Below are 14,146 nucleotides of genomic sequence, written 5' to 3'. Positions count from 1 at the left end.
AGAGACAGAAACAGAGCGAGAGCGAGTGAGAGAGAGGATGGCAGAGGGAGAAAGGCACAGAAAAAGTGAGGGAGGGAGGGAGAGGGAGGGAGAGAGAGGCAAAGAGGCAGAGGGAGAGAAACAGAGCGAGAGGGGGAGAGGGAGAAGCAGAGAGAGTGAGAGAGGCGGAGAGAGAGCAAGAGACGCAGAGAGAGAGCGAGAGAGGCAGAGAGAGAGCAAGAGAGGCAGAGGGAGAGCGAGAGAAAGAGAGTGAGAGAGGTAGAGAGTTTAAGAGAGGCAGTGAGAGAGAGGCAGATGGAGCGAGAGAGGCAGAGGGAGAGAGAAATAGAGAGAGAGGTAGTGCGAGAGAGAGGGAGAGGCAGAGCGAGAGAGAGAGAGAGGCAGAGCGAGAGAGAGAGAGAGAGAGGCAGAGGGAGAGAGAAATAGAGAGAGAGGCAGAGCGAGTGTGAGAGAGAGAGAAGGCAGAGCGAGAGTGAGAGAGAGAAAGAGTGAGAGAGAGAGAAGGCAGAGCGAGAGTGAGAGAGAGAGAGGCAGAGAAAGAGGCAGAGGGAGAAAGGCAGAGCGAGAGTGAGAAAGGGGGAGAGAGGCAGAGTCAGAGAGAGAGAGGCTGAGTGAGAATGAGAGAGACAGTGAGAAAGGGTGAGAGAGAGGCAGAGACAGCGAGAGTGAGGGAGGCAGAATGAGAGTGAGAGGGAGAGAGGCAGTGTGAGAGGCAGAGCGAGAGTGGGAGAGAGAGAGGCAGAGCGAGAGTGAGAGAGAGAGAGAGAGAGTGAGGGAGGCAGAGAGAGAGGCAGAGGGAGAGTGAGAGAGGCAGGGAGAGAGAGAGAGGCAGAGAGAGAGTGAGGCAGAGAGAGAGTGAGAGAGGCAGAGAGAGTGAGAGAGGCAGAGGCAGCGAGAGAGAGGCAGAGAGAGAGAAAGAGGAAGAGAGAGTGAGAGAGGCAGAGAGAGAGGCAGAGCGAGAGTGAGAGAGGCAGGGAGAGAGTGAGAGAGGCAGGGAGAGAGTGAGAGAGGCAGGGAGAGAGTGAGAGAGGCAGGGAGAGAGTGAGAGAGGCAGAGAGAGAGTGAGGCAGAGAGAGAGTGAGAGAGGCAGAGAGAGTGAGAGGAAGAGGCAGCGAGAGAGAGGCAGAGAGAGAGAAAGAGAAAGAGAGAGTGAAAGAGGCAGAGAGAGAGTTTAAGAGAGGCAGTGAGAGAGAGGCAGAGCGAGAGAGGCAGATGGAGAGAGAAATAGAGAGGCAGAGCGAGTGTGAGAGAGAGAAGGCAGAGCGAGAGTGAGAGAGAGAGAGAGGCAGAGCAAGAGAGGGAAAGGGGGAGAGAGACAGAGTCAGAGAGAGAGAGGCTGAGTGAGAATGAGAGAGACACTGAGAACGCGTGAGAGAGAGGCAGAGACCGCGAGAGTGAGGGAGGCAGAACGAGAGTGAGAGGGAGAGAGGCAGAGCGAGAGTGAGAGAGAGGCAGAGCGAGAGTGAGAGTGAGAGAGGCAGAGCGAGAGTGAGAGTGATAGAGGCAGAGCGAGTGTGAGAGAGAGAGAGGCAGAGCGAGAGAGAGAGAGGCAGAGCGAGAGAGAGAGAGAGGCAGAGCGAGAGCGAGTGAGAGAGAGCGAGGCAGAACGAGAGAGAGCGAGGCAGAGCGAGAGAGAGTGAGGCAGAGCGAGAGTGAGAGAGGCAGAGCGAGAGTGAGAGTGAGAGAGGCAGAGCGAGTGTGGGAGAGAGAGGCAGAGCGAGAGTGGGAGAGAGAGGCAGAGCGAGAGTGAGAGAGAGAGGCAGAGCGAGAGTGGGAGAGAGAGGCAGAGCGAGAGTGAGAGAGAGAGGCAGAGCGAGAGTGGGAGAGAGGCAGAGCGAGAGAGAGAGAGGCAGAGTGAGTGAGAGAGAGAGAGGCAGAGCGAGAGTGAGAGAGAGAGAGGCAGAGCGAGAGTGGGAGAGAGAGGCAGAACGAGAGAGAGAGGCAGAACGAGAGAGAGAGAGAGGCAGAGCGAGTGAGAGAGAGAGGCAGAGCGAGAGTGAGAGAGAGGCAGAGCGAGAGTGAGAGGCAGAGCGAGAGTGAGAGAGAAAGGCAGAGCGAGCATGAGAGAGAGAGAGGCAGAGCGAGTGTGAGAGAGAGAGGGACAGCGAGAGTGAGAGAGAGGGAGAGCGAGAGTGAGAGAGAGACAGCGAGAGTGAGAGAGAGAGGCAAAGCGAGAGTGAGAGAGGCAGAGCGAGAGTGAGAGAGAGAGGCAGAGCGAAAGTGAGAGAGGCAGAGCGAGAGTGAGAGAGGCAGAGCGAGAGTGAGAGAGGCAGAGCGAGAGTGAGAGAGAGGCAGAGCAAGAGAGAAAGGCAGAGCGAGAGTGGGAGAGAGAGTGAGGCAGAGCGAGAGTGAGAGCTAGAGAGAGAGTGAGAGGCAGAGAGAGAGTGAGGCAGAGAGAGAGTGAGAGAGGTAGAGCAAGAGTGAGAGAGAGAGGCAGAGTGAGAGTGAGAGAGAGACAGCGAGAGTGAGAGAGAGAGGCAAAGCGAGAGTGAGAGAGGCAGAGCGAGAGTGAGAGAGAGAGGCAGAGTGGAAGTGAGAGAGGCAGAGCGAGAGTGAGAGGCAGAGCGAGAGTGAGAGAGGCAGAGCGAGAGAGAGGCAGAGCGAGAGAGAGAGAGGCAGAGCGAGAGTGAGAGAGGCAAAGCGAGAGAGAGAGGCAGAGCGAGAGAGAGAGAGGCAGAGTGAGTGAGAGAGAGAGAGGCAGAGCGAGAGTGAGAGAGAGAGGCAGAGTGAGTGAGAGAGAGAGAGGCAGAGCGAAAGTGAGAGAGGCAGAGCGAGAGTGAGGCAGAGCGAGAGTGAGAGAGGCAGAGCGAGAGAGAGAGAGGCAGAGCGAGAGTGAGAGAGGCAGAGCGAGAGTCAGAGAGGCAGAGCGAGAGTGAGAGAGAGAGGCAGAGCGAAAGTGAGAGAGGCAGAGCGAGAGTGAGAGGCAGAGCGAGAGTGAGAGGCAGAGCGAGAGTGAGAGAGGCAGAACTAGAGAGAGCGAGGCAGAGCGAGAGTGAGAGAGGCAGAGCGAGAGTGAGAGGCAGAGCGAGAGAGAGAGAGGCAGAGCGAGAGTGAGAGAGGCAGAGCGAGAGTCAGAGAGGCAGAGCGAGAGTCAGAGAGGCAGAGCGAGAGTCAGAGAGGCAGAGCGAGAGTGAGAGAGAGAGAGGCAGAGCGAGAGTGAGAGAGAGAGAGGCAGAGCGAGAGAGAGAGAGAGAGGCAGAGCGAGAGAGAGAGAGGCAGAACGAGAGAGAGAGTGAGGCAGAGCGAGAGAGAGAGAAACAGAGCAAGAGAGAGAGAGTGAGAGAGAGAGGCACAGGGAGAGAGGGGCAGAGGGAGAGAGGCAGAGAGAGAGGGAGAGGGGGCAGAGAGTGAGAGAGGCAGGCAGAGAGGGATTGAGAAAGGCAGCGAGTGAGAGAGGCAGCGAGAGTGAGAGGCAGCGAGAGGGAGTGAGAGACGCAGCGAGAAGTAGAGGGAGAGAGAGAAGAGAGGCAGAAGGAGAGAGGCAGTGATAGAACGAGGGAGAAGAGAGGCAGAGATAGAGCGAGGGAGAAGAGAGGCAGAAGGAGAGAGGCAGTGATAGAACGAGGGAGGAGAGGCAGAGATAGAGCGAGGGAGAAGAGAGGCAGAAGGAGAGAGGCAGAGATAGAGCGAGGGAGAAGAGAGGCAGAGATAGAGCGAGGGAGAAGAGAGGCAGAAGGAGAGAGGCAGAGATAGAGCGAGGGAGAAGAGAGGCAGAGATAGAGCGAGGGAGAAGAGAGGCAGAGATAGAGCGAGGGAGAAGAGAGGCAGAGATAGAGCGAGGGAGAAGAGAGGCAGAAGGAGAGAGGCAGAGATAGAGCGAGGGAGAAGAGAGGCAGAAGGAGAGAGGCAGAGATAGAGCGAGGGAGAAGAGAGGCAGAGATAGAGTGAGGGAGAAGAGAGGCAGAGAGAGAGATAATTCCACTCTGCTGGCTGATGTGCCAGTATGCGGAGGGCTCCTGGCTCCTGTCTATTTCCCAGAAGGTGGCTTGTGGGGGGGTGGGGGGGTTGGGATGGGACGGTAATGGATACCCTCTGTCGATAGTCAATTGTGGGCACTCCCCGGATACCACCTTGATTTTCCAGAGCTCCGCCAATGTGTCCGCGGCCCATAGTTTGACTGGGTGATGACCTCCTGGTGGCAGGGTGGGGGCTGCCAGAGGCACATCCAGTAATACAGCCCAGCCTGGATCCATGGGGATGTGAGGGTCACAGCCAGGGCTGCTGGCCAGCCTGTGAAGAGGTTTCCTCCTCTGCAATGATGGCCTGGCATGCAGCCACCTCTATTTTGATCCATGTACAAGTCTACAGAGGGCAAGGTATAGGCGCCCTCGGGGACGCCCACCTACAGCAGCATCGCCCACTACTCCTCCTGGGGTGGCCGACCACTCTCAGCCTCAGGCGCTCCCATTGGCCCTCCTGGCTGCGGAACCAGCCCGCGATTGGACAGGGCTCCTTAATTTGCAGCCTCCTCAAAAATCTCCTCCAGGGTCCCGCCCACAGGCACTTCCGGGTTCCCAACCTGGAATTCAACCTGGTTGGGATTGGGACCCAGGAACTAAGATTTAGCCCACTTCTCTTCCAGCCCTGAAGCACCATTGAATGGAGCAGTGTCCTATAGTTACTCTGCTCAGTCTCTCTCTCTCTCTCTCACATTAAGTGAGCCATGATTTACTATATGATTGGTGTTGAGCGAGTGCCAAGTACACAGCTGGGGTGGCTTTCAATTAATTCAGCCACATTTTCTTTGAAGAGTTTATTAAGCTGCAGTTATGGATTTCCCCCCAATGGCTCTCAATCACAGTTTAAAAAAAAGAATTTTATTGAGACAAGCTAGCTGCCCGGGTGGTTTAGTGAGTAACAGATCATCATCAAACCTGAAGGCCCCAGGTTTAAACCCGGGCAAGGGAAGGCTTTGGGATGTCCTGAGGCGCTGAGGCCAATTTAGTTCTTTTGAAGTTTCAGGAAGGTAGCTCTTTGTGCACAGCAAGATCCCACAAGAAGATGAAGATAATTTAATCTTGTTTCGTGGTATTGGTTGAGTATGAAACATTGGCCTTCAACCGGGGAGAACTCTCCTGCTCCTCTTCGAAATGGTGGCCGCAGGATCTTTTACATCCATCCGAGAGGGCAGAATAACATCTCGTCTGACCTGAAAGACGGCGCCGCTGAGAGTGCGGCACTCCCTCAGAGCTGCGCTGGGAGTGTCACCCTGCACTTTATGCTGATGTCTCTGAAATAGGAAATTAACCCACAACCTTCAGACTGCGAGGTGAGAGCGCTACCCACAAACCACGGGTGGCACAGCTGTGCGTATGCACTTGCAGGCTGGAGGACCTCAAATGCAGGCGCAGGTTAACACGCTCTCTTGAGGGCAGTTGGGGAGTTATTTGTCGCTTTCCTCTGTGCATAGAAGCCTCTAATGGATTCCGATTGGCGAATCATGAAAGCAAACCCAACTGTTTATCACTGGCACTGTGCGCCAATGTTATGTGGAAAGCAGCTGATGTAAGGTTAGCAGTGCTAGGCAGGAAGTCCATGGTGAAATGGGGGCTGTATCCTGAGCAATCGCTGCTCAACCAGCAGCGTACACCCCCCACCCCACCCTTGATTCTCCCAACACCTGCTCCCACCCCTCCCTCGGCCACGTTAGGCTCTCACTGAGCTCTAATAGTCTTGAGAGGACATCGCATTTCCCTTTCATCAATTCTCTACAAACCTGCCTGTCCAATTTATTTAATTAAGCCGACAGAAGTGGTAAATTGTTTGCAAGTGACATGCACCTTCTAAATGACCCTTTCAACCTGTCACACTGACAAACCGGCAGTGACGGGCTAATGTCCCCCTGTTCCCCTCCCCCTCCACCACTTACAGAAGCACATTGTGGGGGGAGCAGTGGTGGAGGGGGAGGAGAACAGGAGGACATTGCGCAATGGTGTGAGATGATAGATAGTGAGTCTGCAGCCCATGTTACATTAAATGGAAATAAAACTAAGTAAAGCAGGCGGTTGATTCCCCCATCTTGTGTTCTTCAGTATTGCCCTATGTTAAAATGACGCCCACTCCCTTCTTCCCCACCAACTCTTACTGGGGTATGTTTCTGTACCGTATCTGTCTATGATTCTATATCATTCTATGTTCCAGTGGACACTGGCAATTCTCAGCTACTCAACCAAGCGAGCATTCTTCAGGTGGGAGTGAGCTTAGGCATGGAGCGCTGATGGCTATTTGGCCATGGAAGGCATGAGAAACCTGATCCAGGCCACCACTAGGAGAGAGTGATCAGACACCCAAGCACTGAGCTGATTTGTCCTTCACCATGCCCTGAGGCCAATGGAACCCCTACCCCACAACAGCACCCCGCCCCCAACAAACCTCCCCAACATGTGAGATTAGATAGATCCACATACGCGCAGGAGGAGGCCATTCAGCCCCTCAAGCCTATTCTTCCATCCAGTTAGATCATGGCTGATCTTGATTGTAACGCCACCTACCCGTCTTGGTTCTGTAAACCCACACTACGCCCTGCCTGAGAAAAAACTATCAGTCTCAGGTTCGAGTTCTTCAATTGACTTCCAGCCTCAATGGCTTTTTGAGGGGAGAGAGTTCCAGATTCCCACTCCCCTCTGTCTGAGGAAGTGCTTCCAGACGTCCCCCCTGAATGGCCTGGCTCTCATTTTAAGGTTCTGCCTCCTTGTTCTGGGCTCCCCTGTGAGAGGAAGGACTTTCACCCTGCCTCTCCTATTAACTCTTTTCATCATCTTAAACACCTCCGTTAGATCACTCTTTGATCTTCTAAATTCAAGGGAATGCAGGCCTGGCCTATGCAGCATCACCTCATAATTTAACCCTTTCAGCTCTGGGATCATTTTGGTGAATCTGCACTGCATTCCCATCAAGGCCATGAAATGCGGTGTCCAGAACTGAACCTCGCACTCTCAATGTGGGGGGAGTCTGACTAGAGTGCTGTGTGTACACTTCTTCATCTATGGAACTCACTCCCACAATGGGTAGTTGAGATGATACATTTAAGGGGAAGCTAGATAAATACATTCGGGAGAAAGGAATAGAAAGATATGCTGATGGAGTTAGAGGAAGCAATGTGGATGGAGGCTTGTGTGGAGTGTAGCCGTCAGCATGGATCAGCTGGGCTGAATGGCCTGTTCCTCTGTGCTGTAAATTCAATGTAATTTTCTGTAGCAATAAACCATAAAATGCAATAAATTATACCATAAGAATAAAGATAATGTATGATTTTAAAATGGGGACTATCTGATCATATTCCCTTGAATTTAGAAGATCAAAGAGTGACCTAATTGAGGCGTTTAAGAGATGATTCAAGAAGCTTGGCACCATTCAGGACAAAGCAGTCCGCTTGATTGGCACCCCATCCACAAACATTTACTCCCTCCACCACCAACGCACAGTGGCAGCAGTGTGTACCATCTACAAGATTCATTGCAGGAATTCACCAAGGCTCCTTCGACAGCACCTTCCAAACCCACGACCACTACCACCTAGAAAGACAAGGGCAGCAGACACATGGGAACATCACCACCTGGAAGTTCCCCTCCAAGCCACTCACTATCCTGACTTGGAAATATATCACCGTTCCTTCACTATCGCTGGGTCAAAATCTTGGAACTCCCTCCTTAACAGCACTGTGGATGTACCTACACCACATGGACCGCAGCGGTTCAAGAAGACAGCTCACCACCACCTTCTCAAGGACAACTAGGGATGGGCAATAAATGCTGGCCCAGCCAGTGAAGCCCACATACCATGAATGAATAAAAAAAAGTTAAAGAACAGGCAGAGCCAAACTATACCCTCTGGTTGGGGAGCCCAGAACAAGGAGGCAGAACCTTAAAATTTGAGCCAGGCTGTTCAGGAGTAATGTCAGGAAGCACTTCCTCACACAAAGGGGAGTGGAAATCTGGAAATCTCTCTTCCTATGCAGTACCTGAGTGTCCTCATTTCAGCTACAGAAGCCCTTAAGCTTCTTTTTGTGCAGTTCCATTAATTGTTCTGGGTAGATATCCACTGTTACCAGATTCAACACTGAATAAACCTGGGGTGACTGATTAGGAGTGAGGGAGTGATTAAGGAGCCCCATTTAATCCCTGTATAGTGACAGGACATCGCACAGCACCAACACTGTGAAGGGGACAAGTGTTTCCCGGAAAAACATAAGAAATAGGAGCTGGAACAGGCCTATTCCATTCTGCCCCTCGAGCCTGCTCTGCCATTCAACAAGACCATGGCTGGTCTTCTACATTGACTCCACCTTCCCGCACTATCCCCATATCCCTTAACTCTCTCAGTGCACAAAAATATGCCCATCTCTGACTTGCATATATACTGAGCTGAGCATCCACAGTTCTCTAGAGAATTGCAAAGACTCACAACCCTTTGAGTGAAGAAATCTCTCCACATCTCAGTCCTAAAAGGCCGGCCCCTTATTCTGAGAGTGTGCCCCCATGTTCTAGGTTCCCAGCCGGGGAAGGCACTTTCGCATCATCTAACCCGTCAAACCCCTGAAGAATTTTATAAGTTTCAATGGGAGCACCTCTCATTCTCCTACACGTCAGGGAATATAGATCCAGTCTACTCAATCTCTCTTCATAGGACAACCCCTTCATCCCAGGAACCTTTGTTGTACTCCTTTCTAGGGCAACTATGTCCTTCCTTGGTTAAGGAGTGAACAGTATTCCAGGTCAGGTGTGGCCTTAACAATGCAAAGGGCCCCTTTTTGTGGATCCCTAGAAAGTTAGGTCAACAATTCAATGACAGCTACATGGCTGTGCATTCATTTTACGGAGTCCCAGCCAATCCCATCCAGCACTTATATAGCTCATGCAGCACTCTCTGATCATAATATGATTAATACTCATGTTGTGCCCTCTGCTACCCTGGTTATGGCATAGAAGAGGAGGCATCAGATGGCAATAAGCCATTCCACTCTTTGTATGACTGTTAAAAACAATATTTCCTTGACCTATTCAAGAGCAAGTAAGAAGAAATGAAGAGCCAGTCTGAATGAATGAGCTTGGAATGTCCTTCATCATCCAACCAATTTTAAAGTAATGGTCAGATGCTCATTGGAAGTCTTGTGGTGCAGTGGGTAGCATCCCTGCCTCTGAGCCAGAGGCTTTGGGTTCGAGTCCCGCCCCAGGACTTGATGGGGTGGGAGATCTGTTTTAAACACAGTCAAAAAGCTTGATTATCAATCTGTAAATCTTTCAAACAAATGCCAATGGTAGGTGGTAAGAGCGGGAGAGATTCCTGGTCATCCATGTGATGGAAAAAATTGTTGGCGCCTCTACCATCACTATTCATAGCTCCAGACTACAATACTCATGTGCAAGTTGTCACAGCAACTTGAACTCTGAGTGAACTGTAACACACCAGCACCAAGGTGTCTGTAAGATAGTTTGTTATTTGCATATTGATAGTTGTCTCATCTGCTGAGAACAATTCCGTTGGAAATGCCATGTGATATATGCGGAATAGGCAAAAATTCAGTTTACAGGTAGAATCCATGGAATTTGCTTCCAGGGAGTTATAGTAGAGTTCAGAAGGAGCTGTCCATTCAGCACCACAGGTTCCAATCTCTTGATTCAGTAGGAAACCAAACCTGGGAAACAGTCTGTAACTCTCTACTTCAAATACCTTTAGGCTTGTTCAGTTCAGTCAGCCTGGACTTGACATTTTTTTATTTGTTCATGAGATGTGACCTTTGCTGGCTAAGCCAGCATTTGTTGCCTATTCTTAATTGTCCTAGGTGCTGGTGAGCTGCATTCTTGAACCGCTGCAGTCCATCTGGTGTGGATACACCCACAGTGCTGTAAGGGAAGGAGTTCCAGGTTTCCCACCCCCGCAACAGTGAAGAAGGAACAGCAATATATTCCCAGGTCAGAATGTTGCGTGACTTGGAGGGGAACTTGCAGATGGTGGTATTCCCATGCATCTTGTCCTTCTAGGTGGTAGAAGTTGCAGGTTTGGAAGGTGCTGTTGAGGGAGCTTTGGTGAGTTGCTGCAGTGTATCTTGTAGATGGCACACACTGCTGCCACTGTCCGTCGGTGGCAGAGAAAATGTTTAAGGTGCTGGGTGGGGTGTTGATCAAGCGGGCTGCTTTGTCCTTGATGGTGTCAATCTTCTTGAGTGTTGTTGGAACTGCACTTGTCCGGGCAAGTGGAGAGAATTCCATCACACTCCTGACTTTGTACCTTGAGTTCAACAGTCAGCTGAAAAAAACAAGTTTAAATGTAATGTTGGACACATGTTTTAACTTATTGTCATTTGGATGGGAGAAATCCCCTGCAAATAGTGATATGTTCCTAAGTTGCAGAGAGGTGAAGTGCTGGGTACTGTTATCCACTGAAATGTTGGACTGGAATAAAGAGACTCGGAGTGACTCTGCCAGCAGAGATACATGATACCTACCGTGCTTAGTCACTGATATGACACATCTACTGATGAGAGAGGGGGATAAGTTTCTGCATGATCGCTCCATGCTGCACGCTGACTCAGCTGTGTATCCCCCCCGCCCCAGTGAATGATTGATGAGTAGTACTGCACGCTGCAGGCTGGGGGAGACTGAGGGATCTTTTCCACATGGCCCTCCAGTAATTATTTATGTTGTGTGGAAATTTTATTGAGCACCCAGTGGGGGAGGGGTGGCAAACACTTGGTGCTCCAGTTCAAATGTCTATTAACCCTTTCTACTACTCTGAGGTAAGCTCGTATAACCTTGTTGTCATCCTGATGTGAAAAGAAAGAACTTGGCATTTTTATAATACTTTTCATGAACTCAGCACATTCCAAAGCATTTTACAGACAACGCAATACCTTTTTGAAGTGCAGTCACTGTTGTGATGTAGGAACCACGGCAGTTAATGTGCGCACAGCAAGCTCCCAAAAACAGCAGCACAATCATGACAAAGATAATCTGTTTTTTGTGATGTTAATTGAGAGATAAACATTGACCAGGGAGAACTGCCTTGCTCTTCTTCACAATAGAGGCCATGGGTCCTTTTACAGTCACATGAAGGGGGCCTCAGTTTAACATCCTTCAGCACCTCCCAACAGTGCAGCAGTGGGAGTGTCAGCCTGGATCTTGTGCTCAAGTCTTTGGCATGGGTCTTAAACCCTGCAACGTCAGAGGTTAGAGTGCTACCTACTGAGCCACAGCTCACTCCTAGATTGTGAGTAGCACAATGGACCATTGAGCAGTTGCCTCCCCCCCACCTTTCTTTGCAGTTTTGCTGATTTCCTGCCCCCACTGTCCTTTTCTCTTCACATCACCTGAGCTGCTCACTGCTGGTGCAGGTCCACAATTGACAAGACCATTACCCAAATGTTGGTCACACACGTAGCTGGCTGTTCGTCCATGGGGGCGGGGGGGGCGGGGGGGGCTTGAGTTGTATGGTCATGCTTTGTAGACCATTTTCACTTTGTCTTTAAGTGGGAAAGTACTATTGAAAAATTGTGTAAAGTTGTCCATGGTAAGCACCATGACACTTGTGCAGAAGGTTAGGATGAAACTCTGATCTTTGACCATGTTTAGCTTAAAATGGATTGGAGGGTGGGGGAAGGACTGAAGGGTTAGAGGGCACGGCAAGGAAAAGAACCAATAGCAAGGGTCGTTTAAACCCACAGCTGCTCTTTTGCACTTCCTGGTGCCTGTCCACAGGATGGCCCTGGGAAGCCAGCTGTCTCAGTGGGAGTGTTAGATGAGACAGGAAGACCAGTGTGAAAGAGAGAGGACGACATGGAGAAGGTTAATACTGGATGGGTCCTAATCTCCCCCCCAGTGCCACAGCCAGTAACTGAAGCATTTGTGTGTAAACACTTCATTGCTGACTGCACATGGGGAAAGGCCTGTAGAAGGCAGCCATTGATTATCATTGACAGCCTCCTCTCCATCCCAGTCTCCAGTTCCCTGCCTCTGCTTCGAGAACATTGACAACTCGGTCTATGGACAAAGAGATTTTAATGGTCTCATTCCCATCCCACCCGCCTCCTTCACACTGAGTCACAACCTATTCTGGTATCCAACCCCCACCAGCTTTGCCCCGTCATCTTCTGAAGCCCTCACCTCACGCAAAGCAAGGACTGCACAAGTGACAGGCATGCACCCGACCTGGGCCTCACCCCCCAAGTGGCTAGTCTTGTAGGAACCTAGGCAGCGAGTATCTGCAGCTATTCAACTGTAACAGCCCTCACAGCTCAGCCCAATTTTGTCCTCACTTGCACTGCCAACTGTGGTTGGATATATTCCTGGCAGTGTGGTCAGATGACTTCCTGTCTCCAAGCACCCTGCCCCTGCACTCCTGACACTGGCCACCCAACACATCCATCCTTGCGATGTCCTGCCCTTCCATGGCCAATTAGAAAGCAGACGGAATCTTCAACACCTGATTAGATGATCATTGACTGTCAGTCAAACAGCCTTTTCATCCCTGTATCTGTTTCTAATTCTCCGAAGATTTTTCTCCCCGAAGATTTTTCTCCCGGGTTTTGCTTATTTCAGTTGTCCTGGAAATGAATAAGAATATAAGAATTAGTCGCAGGAGTAGGCCATTCGGCCCCTTGAGCTTGCACTGCCATTCAACAAGATCATGGCTGATCTGATTGTGGCCTTAACTCCACTTTCCTGCTTGTTCCCCATAATCCTTGACTCCTTAAAAATCTGTCAACTTGACCTTGAACATATTCAATGATCCAGCCTCCACTGCTCGCTGGGATAGAGAATTCCAAAGATTAAAGGCCCTCTGAGAGAAGAAATTCCTCCTTATCTCCATCTTAAATGGGAGATCCCTTATTCTGAAACTGTGTCCCCTAGTTATAGATTCCCCCACAAGGGGAAACATTCTCCCACATCCACCCTGTCAAGCCCCCTTGGAATCTTTTATGTTCCAATAAGATCACCTCTCATTCTTCTAAACTCCAATGAGTACAGGCCCAACCTGCTCAACCTTTCCTCATAAGACAACTCGTTCATCCTAGGAATCAGCCTGTTGAACGTTCTCTGAACAGTTTCCAATGTAAGTATATCCCTCCTTAAGTAAGGACACCAAAACTGTACACAGTACTTCAGATATGGTCTCACCAATGTCCTGTATAATTGTAGCAAGACTTCCTTTCTTTTATACTCCATTCCCCCTTGCAATAAAGGCCAACATTCCATTTACCTTCCTAATTACTTGTACCTGCATGCTAACCTTTTGTGGTTCATGTACGAGGACACTCAGATCCCTCTGTACTGCAGCATTCTGCAGTCTCTCCGTTTAAATCCTAATTCCTGGAGACTCGAAGGCAATCTTAAATACAGTGAACCAACCAAAAACTATGGGGACATGGTTCAACCTAGTAAAAAGATAACTTTAATAGCGGAAGCAGATTCAATAAGAAGTTTTCAAAAAAGGAATTGGATAAAAAGCTGAAGACGATTTCTGTGATGAAAGAGCAGGGAAATGGGTACTGGTTGGGTAGCTTTTTCAAAGAGGTATTTTTTTTTCATATTTGTTCATGGGATGTGGGCATCGTTGGTTAGGCCAGCATTTATTGCCCATTCCTAATTACCCTTGAGAAGGTGGTGGTGAGCTGCCTTCTTGAACTGCTGCAGTCCATGTGGTGTAGGTACATCCACAGTGCTGTTAGGAAGGGAGTTCCAGGATTTTGACCCAGCAACACTGAAGGAACGGCGATATATTTCCAAGTCAGGATAGTGAGTGGCTTGGAGGAGAACTTCCAGGTGGTGGTCTCCTTGTGTATCTGCTGCCCTTGTCCTTCTAACTGTAGCAGTCGTGTGTTTGGAAGGTATTGTCTGAGGAGTCTTGGTGAGTTGCTGCAGTGCATCTTGTAGATGGTACACACTGCTGGCACTGTTCGTTGGTGGTGGAGGGAGTGAATATTTGTGGATGGAGTGCCAATCAAGTGGGCTGCTTTATCCTGGATGGTGTGGAATTTCTTGAGTGCTGTTGGAGCTGCACTCACCCAGGCAAGTGGAGAGTATTCCATCACACTCCTGACTTGAGCCTTTAGATGATAACAGCCTTTGGGGAGTCAGGAAGTGAGTTACTCACCACAGGATTCCTAGCCTCTGACCTACTCTTGTAGCCACAGTACTTACATGGCTAGTCC

General features: G+C 50.2%; 1 protein-coding gene across 2 annotated transcripts in view; it reads left to right on the top strand.

Annotated features, from left to right (window-relative positions):
• Nucleotides 1-14,146, top strand: part of ppm1e (protein phosphatase, Mg2+/Mn2+ dependent, 1E) — a 147,684-nt gene that overhangs the window by 119,687 nt on the left and 13,851 nt on the right. The gene's annotated exons all lie outside the window — the stretch shown is intronic.

This window comes from Cetorhinus maximus, chromosome 9 (assembly GCF_964194155.1).
Source record: "Cetorhinus maximus chromosome 9, sCetMax3.hap1.1, whole genome shotgun sequence".
Taxonomy (NCBI): Eukaryota; Metazoa; Chordata; class Chondrichthyes; order Lamniformes; family Cetorhinidae; genus Cetorhinus; species Cetorhinus maximus.
Note: the sequence above shows the minus strand (reverse complement) of the source record. Positions and strands in the feature narration are given on the sequence as shown.